This window comes from Felis catus, chromosome B3, assembly GCF_018350175.1.
Source record: "Felis catus isolate Fca126 chromosome B3, F.catus_Fca126_mat1.0, whole genome shotgun sequence".
NCBI lineage: Eukaryota > Metazoa > Chordata > Mammalia > Carnivora > Felidae > Felis > Felis catus.
Window position 1 is genome coordinate 126,979,311 of NC_058373.1, and position 16,692 is coordinate 126,996,002.

The 16,692-nt window shown below is 37.0% G+C and overlaps 1 long non-coding RNA gene across 5 annotated transcripts in view; it reads left to right on the forward strand.

The window, feature by feature from the left end:
* Positions 1 to 16,692, forward strand: part of LOC123386161 — a 1,074,166-nt gene that overhangs the window by 699,937 nt on the left and 357,537 nt on the right. For all 5 annotated transcript variants that reach the window (XR_006599871.1, XR_006599870.1, XR_006599869.1 and 2 more), the window contains one exon: positions 8,995 to 9,114. This is a non-coding gene — a long non-coding RNA (uncharacterized LOC123386161). The remainder of the gene's footprint in view (positions 1 to 8,994; positions 9,115 to 16,692) is intronic.

The following is a 16,692-nucleotide window of genomic DNA, read 5'->3' on the forward strand; positions in this document are numbered from 1 at the left end:
CAGAATCTTTGTCTCCCTCTTTCTGCCCCTCCCCCACTCACACTGTCTTTTTCTCTTAAAATAAATAAACATTAAAAAATTTTTAAAAAATCTAAAGTAGTAGCAATTAACCCTTCCTGAGAAATTGCATGTGATAAGCATTGTGCAAGAAGGGTATATTACTTTCACAGATAAGATTTATGGATCATAAGCAATTAGACAAAAATCATAAATACAAGGGCTGTGCTATTTATGTTTTGCTGTCTCTGAGATTATGTGAAGGAAGGAATGAAGATAAATTTTCACAAAGGGTTATCTATGTTGTGAAGAATTTATAGCACTTGTATTAGAATGTAGATTCCTAGAGGGAAAGAGCCTCAGTGTGTTTATTTTGCTTTCTTACAGCTTTCTTTACACATCCAGCAAAGAAGATAGTTGGTGTTTGCAGAAGTGAAAAAGTACCTTTGGTTTTATTTCAAGTATTACTGCACAACTTTTCAAGAATTCATATAAGCAATGAGGCATATATTCAAAACATTTATTTTTTTTATTCCAGAGATATGAAGATGTCCTTCTAAAGACATGTTCAGTTATTAACCTATTGGATTTTATAGGCATTGTGTAAGAATCATAGTTCAAATGTCTTGCTCCCTGATCCTCATTAACTTGGGTGAGAATTTATACCTGAGGTGACTGTCAGCTCTCTTGCATTTCTGCTTATTTATCTGTGCTAACTTCAGGTTTGTAACATTTCTTTATAATTTTCCTTTCATATCTTGAGTCACAAACTATATAAGAGCTGAAGACTGGTCAGTATATTAACTGGAATAAAGTCTGACAATTCCTAAGCCAAATCCAGGGAGCTGTCTATATCCTTATACTTTCTCATCCCACACTCCAGAAGGCTTCTCTTACAACTTGGTGTAAAAGACATTGATGGATGTAAATTCTGACTACTTCGGGAACCTATTTCCAAAGCCCAAGCCTGCATCTAGCTCTGCACTTTGCAGTCAACTTTATCACATTTCTTTGTCAAAATCCATAATCCCTTATCTCAATCCTTTGGTTGTACTTCCCACTAAGTAAAATTCCTGTCTTTGTATGGAGCAGGTGATTGAGTCTATGGCAGAGACTGCTAAGTGTGCACCAAAACTATTTACTTTTTTGGGCACACAGCTAGATTACATTTCCCAGAATCCCTGTGGATAGGGGTGGTCCTATATAGAGTTTCAACTAATAAAAGTGGAAGGAGAGTATGCCAGTTCCCAGGTCTGGCTCATAAAATCACCTCCCTGGGTTATTGCTCTTTTTTCTTCAGATGCTAGTCGGCAGCACCTTGGGAGACTTAGGAAGGTATATGGTAAGGATAGCAGAGTTTCTGTCAGCTTGGGACACTGAAGGACTGCAACCGCATGGCACAGGAAAACTGTGCTCCTGCGTGGTTTCAAAATAAGTGAGGAATAAACTTCTGTGTGTTAAATATGGCATTCTGTTATTTGGAGGTTAGAATAAAGCATTAATGTAGTCTGTCTTAAAATCGATTTTTTCCAAATGAAGATGTTTTTTCTTTTTTTTTTAATTTTTCTTTTCAACGTTTATTTATTTTTGGGACAGAGAGAGACAGAGCATGAACAGGGGCAGAGAGAGAGGGAGACACAGAATCGGAAACAGGCTCCAGACTCTGAGCCATCAGCCCAGAGCCTGACGCGGGGCTTGAACTCACGGACCGCGAGATCGTGACCTGGCTGAAGTCGGACGCTTAACCGACTGCGCCACCCAGGCGCCCCTGTTTTTTCTTTTAATACCAACTTAGGGAGATACTAATTGGTAAGCACTAATTGTTAAATCAATCAAAGGTACACATGAATAAGTAATGTATCCTATCCTTGTTGTTGTTGCTTCCCAATTTGGCTTATTATTGACCTATATAAATACAAAATTTGCAGATATAAATAGTATTTAGTATTTCTAACTTGATAATACTTTTTTTAATTTTTAATTTTAGGGAGAGCATGAGCGAGGAAGAGTAGTAGAAAGGGAGAGAGAGAGAATCTCAGGCAGGCTCCATGCTCAGCATGGACTCAATCCCACGACCCTGGAATCATGAGCTAAGCTGAAATCAAGAGTCAGACACTGAACTGACTGGGCCACCCAGCCGCCCCTAACTTGATAAAATAGTTTTCTAATGCAAAGACAAATGTATATGAGTAAGTATATGTCATATAGAGAGTATGTATATAAATGGCAAATGCATTATTCTTTTAACTACTACATTGACCTGCTATGCCAGGCACCGTGCAAAATCCTGGAGATACAACAGAATGCCACCAAGAAAAGTTACGTGTCTGTGGGCCTTACATTCTAGTGGTGGAGAAGACAATTATTTTAATATATCAAAGACATATTATTATTATTAACTATTCAAGTACTTATTTGTTTTAATATCTTTATATAGTTACATTCTTAGATTTTGTTCATCATACTTGATACAACTTAGGGCAGCCTGCAACAAATATTATTCTTTTTAATTTTTTTAATGTTTGTTTACCTTTGAGAGAGACAGAGATAGAGCAGGAGTGGGGGAGGCACAGAGAGAGAGGGAGACACAGAATCCAAAGCAGGTTCCCAGTGCTGAGCTGTCAGCACAGAGCCTGACATGGGGCTCGAACCCGTGAACTACAAGATCATGACCCGAAGGAAAGTTGGACACTTAACCGACTGATCCACCCAGGCGCCTCACAAATATTCTTTAATAATGCATAATATATCTGCAGTTGATAACAACATTTACAGTTTAACAGTAATTTTATTTATTTATTTATTTATTTATTTATTTATTTATTTATTTTTAATATAATTTATTGTCAAGTTGGCTAACATACAGTGTGTACAACGTGCTCTTGGTTTTGGGGGTGGATTCCCGTGATTCATCACTTACATACAACACTGAGTGCTCATCCCAACAAGTGCCCTCCTCAGTGTCCATCACCAATTTTCCCCTCTCCCTGTCTCCCCCATCAACCCTTAGTTTGTTCTCTGTATTTAAGAGTCTCCTATGGTTTGCTTCCCTCCCTCTCTGTAACTAGTTTTTTCCCCTTCCCTTCCTCCATGGTCTTCTGATAAGTTACTCAAGTTCCACCTATGAGTGAAAACATGATATCTGTGTTTCTTTGACTGACTTACTTCACTTAGCATAATACCCTCCAGTTCCATCCACATTGCTGCAAATGGCAGGATTTCATTTTCTCATTGCCAGGTGGTATTCCATTGCATATATAAACCACATCTTCTTTATCCATTCATCAATTGATGGAAATTTAGGCTTTTTCTGTAATTGGGCTATTGTTGAAAGCACAGCTATAAACATTGGGGTACATGTGCCCCTGTGAATCAGCACTACTCTATCCTTCGGATAAATTTCTAGTGGTGCTATTGCTAGGTTGTAGGGTAGTTCCATTTTAATTTTTTGAGGAACCTCCGCACTGTTTTCCAGAGCAGCTGTACCAGTTTACATTCCCACCAACAGTGTAAGAGGGTTCCCGTGTCTCCACATCCTCACAAATATCTTTTGTTTCCTGAGTTGTTAATTTTAGCCACTCTGACTGGTGTGAGGTGGTATCTCATTGTGGTTTTGATTTATATTTCCCTGATGATGAGTGATGTTGAGCATCGTTTCATGTGTCTGTTGGCCATCTAGATGTCTTCTTTGGAAAAGTGTCTATTCATGTCTTCTGCCCATTTCTTCACTGGATTATTTGTTTTTTGGGTGTTGAGTTTGAGAAGTTCTTCAGAGATTTTGGATACTAACCCTTTATCCGATATGTCATTTGCAAATATCTTTTCCCATTCTGTTGGTTGCCTTTTAATTTTGTTGATTGTTTCCTTTGCAGCACAGAAGCTTTTTATCTTGATAAGGTCCCAATAGTTCATTTTTGCTTTCAATTTCCTTGCCTTTGGAGATGTGTCAAGCAAGAAATTGCTGTGGCTGAGGTCCATTCTTGTAAGTGGAGTGTTAAAGTCATCTGCAATTACCATATTCTTACCAATAAGATTGCTTATGTTTGTGATTAATTGTTTTATATATTTGGGTGCTTTGAATTCGGTGCATAAACATTTATAATTATTAGCCCTTCTTGAGAGATAGACCCTGTAATTATAATATAATGCCCTTCTTCATCTTTTGTTACAACCTTTAGTTTAAAATCTAGTTTGATATAAGTATGGCCACTCTAGTGTTTGACTTCCAGTAGCATGATAGATGGTTCTCCATCCCCTCACTTTCAATTTGAAGGTGTCCTCAGGTCTAAAATGGGTCTCTTGGCATAAAGATGGATCTTGTTTTGTCATCCATTCTGATATCCTGTGTCTTTTGATTGGGGCATTAGTCCATTTACATTCAGTGTTATTATTGAAAGATAGGATTTAGTGTCAATTGTGCTATCTGTAGGTTTCACGTTTGTGGTAATATCTCTGGTCCTTTGTAGCCTTTGCCACATTTCACTTACAGAGGCCCCCCTTAGGATCTCTTGCAGGACTGATTTAGTGGTTATGATCTCCTTCAGCTTTTGATTGTCTGGGAAAACCTTTATCTCTCCTTCTATTCTGAATGACAGCCTTGCTGGATAAAGGATTCTTGGCTGCCGGTTTTTGCTATTCAGCACATGAATATTTCCTGCCACTCCCTTCTGGACTGCCAAGTTTCAGTGGATAGGTCTGCTCTACCCTTATGTGTCTATCCTTGTGGGTTAAGGCCCGTTTGTTCCTAGCTGCTTTCAGAATGCTCTGTATTTTGCCAGTTTCACTATGATATGTTGTGGAGAAGATAAATTCCTGTTATGTCTGAAGGGAGTTCTCTGTGCCTCCTGGATTTGAATGTCAGCTTCTGTCCCCAGATTGGCGAAGTTCTCAGCTATGATTTGTTCAAGTAAACCTTCTGCCCTTTTCTCTTTCTCTCTTCTTCTGGAACTCCTATGATACAGATATTATTACATTTCATTGAATCATTTAGTTCTCTAATTCTCCCCTCGTGGTCTAGAATTTTTTATCCCTCTTTTCTCAGCTTCATCTTTTGCCATAATTTTATCTTTTATTTCACTTATTCTCCCCTCTGCCTCTTCAGTCCTCACTGTCACTGCATTTAGTTTCTCTTGCACCTCATTTCTTAATTCGTCATGACTATCTTTTAGTTTCTTGATGTCTGCAGCAAGATTCTCTGCTGTCTTCTATGCTTTTTTTTCAAGCCTAGTGATTAATCTTATGACTATTACTCTAAATTCTTTATCAGATATTTTGTGTATATCTGTTTGAGCAATTCTTTAGCTGTCATTTCTTCCTGGAATTTCTTTTGAAGAGAATTCTTTTGTTTTGTCATTTTGGCTAGTTTTCTGTCCTTTATGTGTTTTAAAACTTGTTATGTGTCCTACACCTGCGAACACTGTTATATTACAGAGGGGTCATACACTGTCCAGGGCCTGGCCCTTCAGGAGGTGTTTTTTTTTTTTTTTCAGGCATGTTACCTACTCTCTGTTGTTGTGACTCTGGTTGCTTTATCTCCCTACTTGTAGTGATCGTTTGGACCCTCCACCAGATGTGTTTTGATTTTTTCTTTGAAGAAACCCGAGAAAAAGAAATTTAAAAAAGGGGGGTGGTGTTGGTAGAAGAGGCCTTATCCCATACAAAGAGAGAAATGACAGGGGTGGGGAAAAAGAAAATAAAAGAAAATTGACCAGGCAAAGAAACTATACAGCCTAATGCAGAGAGAGAGAGAGAGAGAGAGAGAGAGAGAGAGAGAGAGAGAGAGAAATGAAGGAGATACACAACACGTATAGAGAGAATAGACTAAATATGTCTGCTTAAATCAACAACCAGAACAAACAGATTAGAGAAGGGAAGAAATAAGAAAAAAAAATGTAATAATTGTCCAAGAACTAAATCAGAAAATCCAAAATCTCTGGTTTCCTTGGAACTGGCGGCTGCGCTGGTCTGGAGGAAGTGCTGTCTGGTTGGGCGTGTCAATCTTGCTCCAGTAGATACACAGTTACCTCCAGCGGAGGGGCGTGGTTTGGTGTAGGCAGGTCCCCCCTCCACTGCGGCCTCTTGTCTGTTCCCTGAAACTCCACCTTGTTTCAGGGAGAAACAAGGGGAGAAAAATGGCAACACCCCAGTCTCCCCTCCCCAGACCGGGTGTCCCAAACCACTCTGTTACAGGCTGTCCTGGCAGTGCTGTGCGGGTGTGAGAAGGCCGTCCCTCCCCCCACCCCCGCCCGGGCTCCACAGGCTCCCGTACCTCCCTAGCACTCATCTGGGATTCAAACCCTGATGTCTAAAGGGATCCCACTCCTCACTCCTTGGTTCTGGGGACGTGCCACTCCTCCCCACTGAAAAAGGGTGTCGGGCTGATGGAAGCAGGCAGGGTCCTTTGTCCTTGGAACAGCTATATAGCTTCTTCCCGCAGCACTCAAGGGAGGAGACTGCTTTCTCCCACTGTGGACTGTGCCTCTGAACTAGTTACCGAGCCTGGGGTAGCTCCCCTCCTCCCCAGGTGCCTGAACAGAGCAGCCTGCCCCAGTCCAGAGATAGCAGCAGTTAGAGATTGGATCTTTCTCCGTTTTTTCCGATTCCCAGCCTGTGGTTTTTCTCTTCTCCAAATACAATCCTACACTTCCACAGCCTCTCTTTCTCTTCCTTTTGCTTCTCTACGGAAGGGGATCCCTCCCCTCCATGCCTACGCTGCCCATTTTATCTCTCCCAGTTCACAATCACACCTAAGGCCTGCCAGGTTGTCCCAGTGGGCCCCTGGAGACGTCGCTGTCACTCTGTAGCCTGGACTTTTGGAATTCCAAGTCCTCTGGCCTCAACGCTGCTGTGTTTGAGGGACGAGGGAACTTTGGGTACCCCTACTTCTCCACCATGTTGGATCAGCTCCAGGTTTGAATTCTTAAAAGAGAGCATGCAGCCTGCATGCCTGCCAGAGACAAAGACATTCAATAATTTTAAAAACTACATTTATTTACTTCCTATAAACTAGTGTTGCAGGGTCCCTGGGTGGCTCAGTTGGTTAAGTGTCTGTCTTTGGCTCAGGTCATGATTGCATGGTTCGCACGTTTGAGCCCCACATTGGGCCCTGTGCTGACAACTCAGAGCCTGGAGCCTGCCTCAGATTCTGTGTCTCCCTCTCTCTCTGCCCCTACCGTCCTCATGCTGTCTCTCTCTGTCTCTCAAAAATAAGTAAATGTTAAAAAAAAAAAAAAGAAAAAAAGTGGAAAAAAAAAAGAAACGTGTTGAGAATATATGGTAGTTGTACCTTCGTGTATCATTCTACTAACTTTGTTGAAGTAAATAATTTTCACAGATAAATTTTAAATAAAATCCTCTTTTATGGCTATGGAAATGTATCTATATAGTGTTTCAGTAGGTAGAGAAGGAATTGAATAGTTCCCTGTACCTTCCAGTCTTTTCACATAACATAGACATTTGTGATTTCTTTCAGAGATAATATATTCTAAATAAACATCATTTTAAAATCTGTTCCTGTCTTTTCTCTTCACAGTGAAATAATAGGCTACAAACCCCAACATAAACTCTGTTCTCCTCTGTGAAGGTTTTCTTAATGACCTTTCTCTGAATTTCCAGGCAGGTATTATCTACTGTTCTCACTGTTTAGCCATCACTATTTGTTTTCAATTATTCCAACTTCCAATTATGACAACAATAATTAGACTTCTTGTGTTGCTCGATTTTTGTCCAAGAAGCAAATTTTTAACCTTAAGTATTTGGCAGTAATTGAGTACAGATAAGTGCTTCATATCTTCAAATATACTAATGGACAAAATAAAGATTAATTGGTTAATTAAAATAATTTTAAAGGTACTTAGATATCTTGCCAAGGACATACTTTAGGAATACTAATATGAAATTATCAGTGCTTCAGAAAAAAGTACAATAAAACAGTTTAATATAGTAGGAGATACTTCAAGGCATTATCACCATGACAAGTTAGTTCTTAAGCAAAGAAAAGCTAAAGAAGTCAACAGAATAAATTTTCACTAAGATGATGCGATTTCCCAGTCTTCCTTAGTGGAATTCACAGTAAGCCACCCCACTTGTTATTCTTGCTAGTGTGGGTTTTTCTTAAATTGATTAGAGCCAATAGGCACATTTCATCATGTCTTAGAGAACATAATGCTATAACATTCTGACTTAAAGAGGAAGCATTTTTTAGGAACGTGCACATAGATTTTAAAAAGGCTTCTAGTTCTTCATTTTACTACCCATCTGCAGATCTTTGTTTATCACACAAATGTACCTATTCTCTTCTTTCATATAAATGCAAGTACTAATTAGTGCTCTGAGATATGTTAGCATCGTGCAATCTCAGTTCTAACTTTTCACCCATCCACACAACCAACTTAGTAAGAAAATCTAGATAGCTGGTTGCCTTATGTGTCTTATATTTTCTCCCAAAAAGAATCATGGTTTATCAGGTTATTTTAAAAATATATTTTGAAATATTCTGTGTAAGAACATATGTGCATAGTTTAAAAAATAAAACATAAATAAAACTAGTGTCCCTTACGTACCTCACCTCAACATTCCCCCTTTCCTTACTTTCAAGATAACTACCCTCCTGAATTTAGGATTGATCATTTCCATGGATTTCTTTATATTTGTATTATGTAAGCATCTTTCTTCAACACTGTAGGGTTTGCATGCGCTTCAACTTTATATATACATATATCAGTCATGTCCTTTTTCAACTTGCCCTTCTTTCCTCAATATTATGTTTGTAAGACTAATGCCTGCCAATATGTGTAACAAAAACTACCAAGCTGCTAATTTTTTAAATCTGTTTTTTTGGGGGAATGCGTCATATAGCTAGACTCTATTTCCTAGCCTTTATAGATAAGTGTGGCCATATGATAGAGGTCTATGTAATGAAACATGACTGGAAGGGATGGGATATTTCTGGTCCAAGTATTTTAACTAACACTGACATCTTTGCATTTCTGTTCACAGGATGAAGATGATGACAAGGTCCTAGAGGATGGGGAACTACGAGGTGGAAAAGCCTAGTCCCCAAAGTGCCACTTGAAAAAAAGCTGACAGCTGATGAAGAATACCTGCTTTATATATTTTGTAAGTAAAGAAATAATTATCTATAGTTTTTGAGCTATTATACACAGCAGTTGGTGTTCCAGCTAATAGTACTTACAGCTTTAGCTCTTTCATTATATTACCTTTTCTCAAATAAAAATATACCAAATTTATTTATTCATTCTTCTGTTAGTGCTAGTTTCCCTAGTTTTTCGTTTTTAGGAATAATATTGCGGTAATAATTTCATACACATCTCCTTGGACACAGGGACAGGATTTGTACTGGACTGCGTGTGTGTGTGTGTGTGTGTGTGTGTGTGTGTGTGTGTGTGTATGGAATATTGGTTGAAGTTAAACTCTACTGCATCTTCCAATTTGCTGGATTTTTGTCAAAGTGATCTCCATAGTGCTTTGACATCTTAAATACCACTGGCTGTTTTTCACATTCTAGGAATATTTATGACTCTGAAAAACCTGAGATTCTCTTTTGAAGTAGAGAGCTAAATTTTTTTTATCTTATTATCACTAATTCTTCATTGGTTGTACAATGGGGTTGAGAGGAAATAACAGTGATTGCTAAATTATTATATACCAGTCATTTATCATTTTGATATCACCTAATTCATCAACTCTGGAAGGTAATCAGGATATCAGAAAAGATTTATCTTAAAAAAAAAAAGGAAAGCAGTTCAAGATGGTAAGTCAAAGATTATATATGGAATGATGAACAAAGCAAATCATGCACATATGGGTATACATCTTTACTCTAGAAAATAATGATAGTATATAATTTATATAAATAAAAAACACAACATAGAACCATCATCTCAATCAGTCGAAAGTTAGTAGGGGTTGGGGCACCTGGGTGGCTCAGTCGGTTGAGCATCTGACTTTGGCTCAGGTCATGATCTCACAGTTTGTGGGTTCAAGCCCCGCATCAGGCTCTGTGCTGACAGCTTGCTCAGAGCCTGCAACCTGCTTCAGATTCTGTGTCTCCTTCTCTCTCTCTCTCTCTGCCCCTCCCCTGCTCATGCTCTGTCTCTCTCTCTCTCTGTCTCTCAGAAATAAATAAATGTTAAAAAAAATAATAAAAAAAAAAGTTAGTAGGGGTCTATTATAGTTGTAATACACCACAGTTTTGTGTTTCTATAAATATTTGAAGAGAAAAGTAATAATTAATGTAAGAATTTATCAATATAATGGATTTATGCTAAATATATTTTGTACTCATCGAAAGAATAGGAACTTTTTTAATTTAGGCTTCATGCCCAGCAAAGAGCCCAATGCAGGGCTTAAACTCCGGAAACTTGAGATCAAGAAGTGAGCGGAGACCAAGAGTCAGATGCTTAACTGACTGAGCCACCCAGGAACCCCTAGGAATGTATTTTTAACTTCAAAGCTATAAAAATTGACTTTAGTGGGTCGCTCAGTATTTTTAAAGAAGTAAATAAAAAGAATGAGATTGCAAAACACTCGGTAAATACTGTTTTTAAAAAAATATTTATTTTATACTTATTTATTATATTATAATATAATATTTTATTATATTTATTATATATATTACTATTAGTAATATATACCAGTGAATTTCATAAATTGATAAGAAAATAATAAATTACTAAGTAAAAATGGGCAAAAGATATAAACATTGTTCACAGAAGAAAGGGCAGTCAAATTTCAGTTGAATAAATGGAAATATTCTAATCTCACTGATAGATTTAAAATAATAAAAAAATTAAACATCTATTTACTGATACATTTTGTTCATTGAAATTAAATAATTTTAAGTACATGTATTCAGGAAAAATTATGTCTAAATAGAAGCTCACATAAATTACTTAAATTGTTCAGGAGCTTTTTGGGTATGTAAGAATGCTTTAATAATGGTTAACATTTTAGAAGTAGGACTTGTTTTCTTATGAGAAAGACATATTTTCATCACATACTCTTTATTCTCTGTGTTCTTTTTATCATGTTCAAGTATAAATTTTGGGGTTTCGTACTTTAATACTTGAATGATCATTTAGTTAATAGCAAAATATGAAGCATATTAGATTACTGTTGCTGCATTACAAATTACCACAAACATCGTGGCATAAAATGACCCATATTCATTACATAAAAGTTACTTGTAAATCAAGAGTCCAGACAGAGCTTAACTGGATCCTTTGTTCTCAGCTTTACAAGGATATAATCAAGGTGGTCATTGGGTTGTGTTCTTAAAAAGGGGCTCAGCTGGAGAAAAACCCACTTCCAGGCTCACTCAGCTGGTTGGCAGAAATAATTTCCTTGAAGTGTTAGTACTGAAGGCCTCGACTTCTTGCTTGCTATTGGTTGGAGGCCCACCGCCCTCAGCTTCTAGAGGCCACTCACATTTCCTTCTTCCTAGAAGCCACTCATATTTTCTTGTCGCTTGGGTTTTTTCAACATGGTTGCCTACATTATCAAGTCATATAGGACAATCTCTAAATAGTGTTTGAGAGTCTTTAGATAGATTGCTAGCAAGGTGAAATTTTATACAACGTAATCATAGGAGTGACATCCAATCATCTTTGCCACATTTCCTGGTTAGAAGCCAGTCACAGGTCTCACCCCACATCCAGTGGAAGGGAAATAATACCAGAATTAATACTAGGAGAGTGGGGGTCATGAGGGGCCTAAATTTATTTACCACATGAAGGGAATATTTAATATTTAATGGAAGAAAATATAATGAATGGCTGATGTGATAACTAATCAGAAACAAACCATAACTAAATAAAAACAAGCAAACAGACAATATCTTAGTGTTTCTTATATGTAATAGTCTTACTGTATAGTAATACAAATTGAATGTGTTATATGCTTTATATAGGTTATTTCTCTCTTTTTCAATTTTGTCAGAAATGTTTTTATCTATAAGTAGAGTCAAATTTTTAAGCATGATCTAGATTTTCTAAATATTTGGAGACGATGAGACCATTCATAAAAAGTTTGAATAAATTCCCAGTGCTTCCTTTTTAATCATCCTTATAACTCTTGGATGCTACAGAAAGGCAACTTTAGATTTTTTGAATTTAAGTTGTGCTGAGATAAATTCCAAGACAGCAGGAGATATAACTCAGAGAGGTTATGTAAATAATTAACCTTTGGAAATAACACTTGGTATGCAAACACACATGTCAATAAAAATAATTACCAGATTCTCTTCACCTTTAGCCAAAGATTGCAGTGGGTAATTTAAAGAAAATTTGAAATATTTGCATATCCATTCACAGTGTTATCTTTTCTCTGGGTCTTAGTATTAATAAGCCAACCAGCAAAGCTTCCATATTGGTGCATAAAAAGGGACTCGGTGATCATTTGACTGACAAGCAGTTACAGCCGTTTCATCAGACAAATTGATTTTGGGCTTTATTTGTAGACAGTTTGAGGCAATAAGCTGATTTCGTAAGGTATCGATGTTGCTCCATAAATGACAAAAGGAATTTTCTAGCAAAAAGTCTGACAAGAAGGAAATGGTGTTGCTATAAGAATAGAAGATTTACCACGAGTTTTTTTATTTGTCAATATATGATCTTCACACAGAATAAAACCTGGGAATATAAACAGACACCTTTTTTTTGGTTGTAAAGCATTCAATTGGCACTTTAATTACCTAGTTTGTTTTAGGCACTATTGAAATTCTCTTAGCTTTTTAATTCTTTCTCTCACAGATTTAAAGTAATTATCATCTTCATCCATTTGGATGAATGTTATGCTTCCATTGTTAACAGTGGCTTCCATTTTTTATGACTACAGAAGATCATGCCCTTTTAGCAGGTATCCAGCAAAGGTCCTTTTGGCCTCCTTTTGAAATTCTGACAATTTTATATCCAAAGATTTCATCTTTATGATCTATTTTATTTACATTGCATTGAGACATTTAGGGGGAAATTATGTTTATTCTAATGTCACAGATTATTTAAATGATACACTAAAGGAAGGAAGGAAAATTACCCTCCTGTGAAATAGGTATTGGTTTTGTTTTCCATTCTCATCTCCAATCCAACCTCCTCCCTCTCACTCTTGAAGTTCACACTTTGTTACTCTTCTTTCAGGAATGGATACTATAAGATATTTTGATTATGTACATAATTTTGTCTGTCAAATATCTTATGTAAGATGGGATATACTAGCTTCTCATTTCATATATATATATGTATATATATATAATCTTAAAATATATATATACACATATATATGAATGTGTGTATATATATATACTTATATATACAATAGCTTCCCAAATAGTTTCCTGTCTTATAAATGTGACCCCAAATAATCTATGTTTGTATTTTATTAAAGTATTCTAACAGAAGTGACATATTTGCATAGTAATAAAAGGGTACATAACGGTGGCAATGATGAAACTCTTTGAGTGTGCACCATATGCCACATCCTGAGTCCGGGCCTGGTATTTCACACCTGTAGAGATGCTGTGTAGCTTGATAAGGGCATGGGCTTAGTGTCAGACTCTGTACTTTCCCATCCTGGCTCTGCCACTTCCTGGCATTGTTTGTATGTGCACATACTTAATCTCTGCTTTGAGTTTACTGGTTTGTAAAATGTGAATGATAATCTAGCTACTTATGACTTAATTGGAACATTGAATGTATTGGCATATGTAAACCACTTTTTAAAAACGCATGGGACACAGTAAGTGTCCATAAATGTTAATGAATATTCCTAACTCTAACTCTCACAACTATGCTACTTTACAAATGAGCAATCGGAGAAGGAGGTTTAGATACTATTGTCATATTCTAACAACAGAATGGGCCTAAATAGCTGAAACCTGAATGCTAGGCTCCTAACTCACATCAGCACACTCTTCCTCACCTTGCTTTATTTACATGGTTAAGTAGGTTAAATTTGTGACTTAATAGCAACTTGAGGGACTTGAGTCATAATGGGGATGAACTTATTACTTTAAAGAAATGAAGTGTGAATCCTGTGTCATCATGTCTCTACTACTGGGTAAAATGGAGAAGAATAATGAGCTATGTGGCAATGAGCCTCTGATATAATCTTTGGTTCCCTCAAATATAAACACTAGCCAATAATATGATTTTCTCTTTTTGTTATTAGAAAGCCTGAGATAATGCATATTATTAAATAAATATTGTACTGAACAAGTCAAATAAGCAAGGAAGATTTTACTTAGTCTGTTGCAATAAGGGAGAGAATTTGAACTTAATGGTGTTTAGGACATTCTATCCCAAAGTATGGCATCTCGGCATATTGTATATTATAAGCTGAAGAAATTTGAGGAAATGGAAGGAACAGGAAGGTCATTCTGCTCTCCTCTTCCTCTTAGTCTTCTTCCCTGTAACACATCATAAAATTCTCATGAGAGAGGCACCTTCCAGTCCTTCTCTCCAAAGACATAGGGATGCCAAGAAGAGCACTAACAAACAGGCTTTGCTAGTTCCCTCCAGTGGGTGATATTTTCCTCATACTCCTAACCTGCTCTGTTCCTCCACAGCTCTGTACTCCTCATTGAACTGAGCATAAAAATACACAGGAATAACTCTTCCCTTGGGTTTTCATTTCCTTACAAAGGTGTCCATCATATAAAACTTAAATAATTTGTATGTTTTTTCCCATTAATCTCTTTGTAAGTTTAATTTTCAGATCTAGTCAGGAATCCTAAAAGGGTGAAGAAAAACTTTTCTTCCCCTCACCAGACTCAACTCCATTGAAACAGGGTGGGAGAGTTTTTAAGCGCTGGGGTGAGTTAGTGGGAAAGTGCTAGAGAGTATGAGGAGTATTTGTCAGTGTGATTAAGCCTTGTGTGTTTGCTGATTGTTGTTTATCTAAGGCTCCAACTCTCTCACAGATACTGGAAGATAGGAACACTGTCTTTATTGATGATTATATTTTGAAGAGGTGGTTTACAGGTCCTTAAGAAAGACATTCCCAAATTGTCAAACAGGTGAGACTGGAAGAAGATTTAGATCTTAAAGGGCCAGAGAAAAATTTATGATTGCAAGTTTTCTACAGTAAATGCTGTAATGGAGGTCAGGAGCCTATAGTCTGGAAGAAACCTATCTAAAGTTTAGTAAAGCTGAGGGGATTGTTAAGTCTGTCTTGCTCAATATAAAGTGCTTTATTACAGATTGTTTGCATTATGCCAAGATCTATACTTACCAACAAACGTCATTATTATTATTATTGATATTATAACTTGGAGTAGGCTTGCTTTCCTTCCTGGGCTATTAATTTCAAATAATAGGTCAAATGTTGTTATGCAACATAGACAAAGAAATGACAGATATGTAGAGATGACCTAGTCCATTGCCATTGTATAGTTGAAGAATTGATGATCCATTACAATTTCTGAATAAATACATCCTTGAGTAAGAATTTTGACACAGACAAATAATTTCTCATGACAATTTGTCCAGAGAATATCAAAACAAAAAATGTATTAGTAAAGGAAGAAAGCAAATAGAATAAAGTGAACTTGGAGGGTCATGTTGATGAAGTCATGTTTAAAAATTAGGCTCTTATGCGTTGCTTGGTTGCATTCCTATATCTAAATTGAGTGGCCTTCCAGACTGATATTTCAGAGGGAAAAATTCTTTGGTTTCCTCTCAATCCCACTAGTAGTCCCTGTTTAGAGAAGGTAAGAAGGCAAATATATGACTTCACTATGTGGAATTTAAGAAACATAACAGATGAGCATAGGGGAAGGGAAGGAAAAATAAGATAAAAATACAGAGAGGGAGGCAAACTGTAAGAGACTCTTAAATACAGAGAACAAACTGAGGATTGCTGGAGGGGAAATAGATGGGTGGATGGGTAGATAGGTGATTGGCATTAAGGAGGGCACTTTTTGGGATGAGCACTGGGTGTCATATATAAGAGATGAATCACTGAGTTCTACTTCTAGAACCGAGACTACACTGTATGTTAACTAACTTGTATTTAAAACAAAAAGAAAAAAGGTGAGGAGGCAAAACTATAGCAATAGGTATCCAACTGCCTTAAGTCTCTTTAGCTTCTTTGCAGAATAGAGAATAAAATTTCACAAAATCATTATTTTCCCATGAGTTACCAGCAAACAGAATTTGGGTAGTTGCTTTTACTAAATAAATTGCAATAACTCCTGAGGCAAGAATATGACAAAAATCATGAACATGAAATTCTTTCAATTTGAGATATTAATACTTGAATGCTTTTCCCATGCAGCATTATTTTCACTCTGAATAGACCTTTTTTTTTCCCATTCTCTGTTCTGTGTACTTATTTTTTTTTAATTTTTTTTAACGTTTTATTTATTTTTGAGACAGGGAGAGACAGAGCATGAACAGGGGAGGGTCAGAGAGAGGGAGACACAGAATCTGAAACAGGCTCCAGGCTCTGAGCTGTCAGCACAGAGCCTGATGCGGGGCTCGAACTCACGGACCGCGAGATCATGACCTGAGCTGAAGTCAGCCACTTAACCGACTGAGCCACCAAGGCGCCCCTGTGTCCTTATTTTTTATTCGTACCTAGAATGCTTCCTTCTTTTACCCTCCATTCAGGCAAATGGGAATAGGAAGATGAACATCATTTGGAGTTTCACTAGGAACTGTGCAAACTGTTTTACATTTG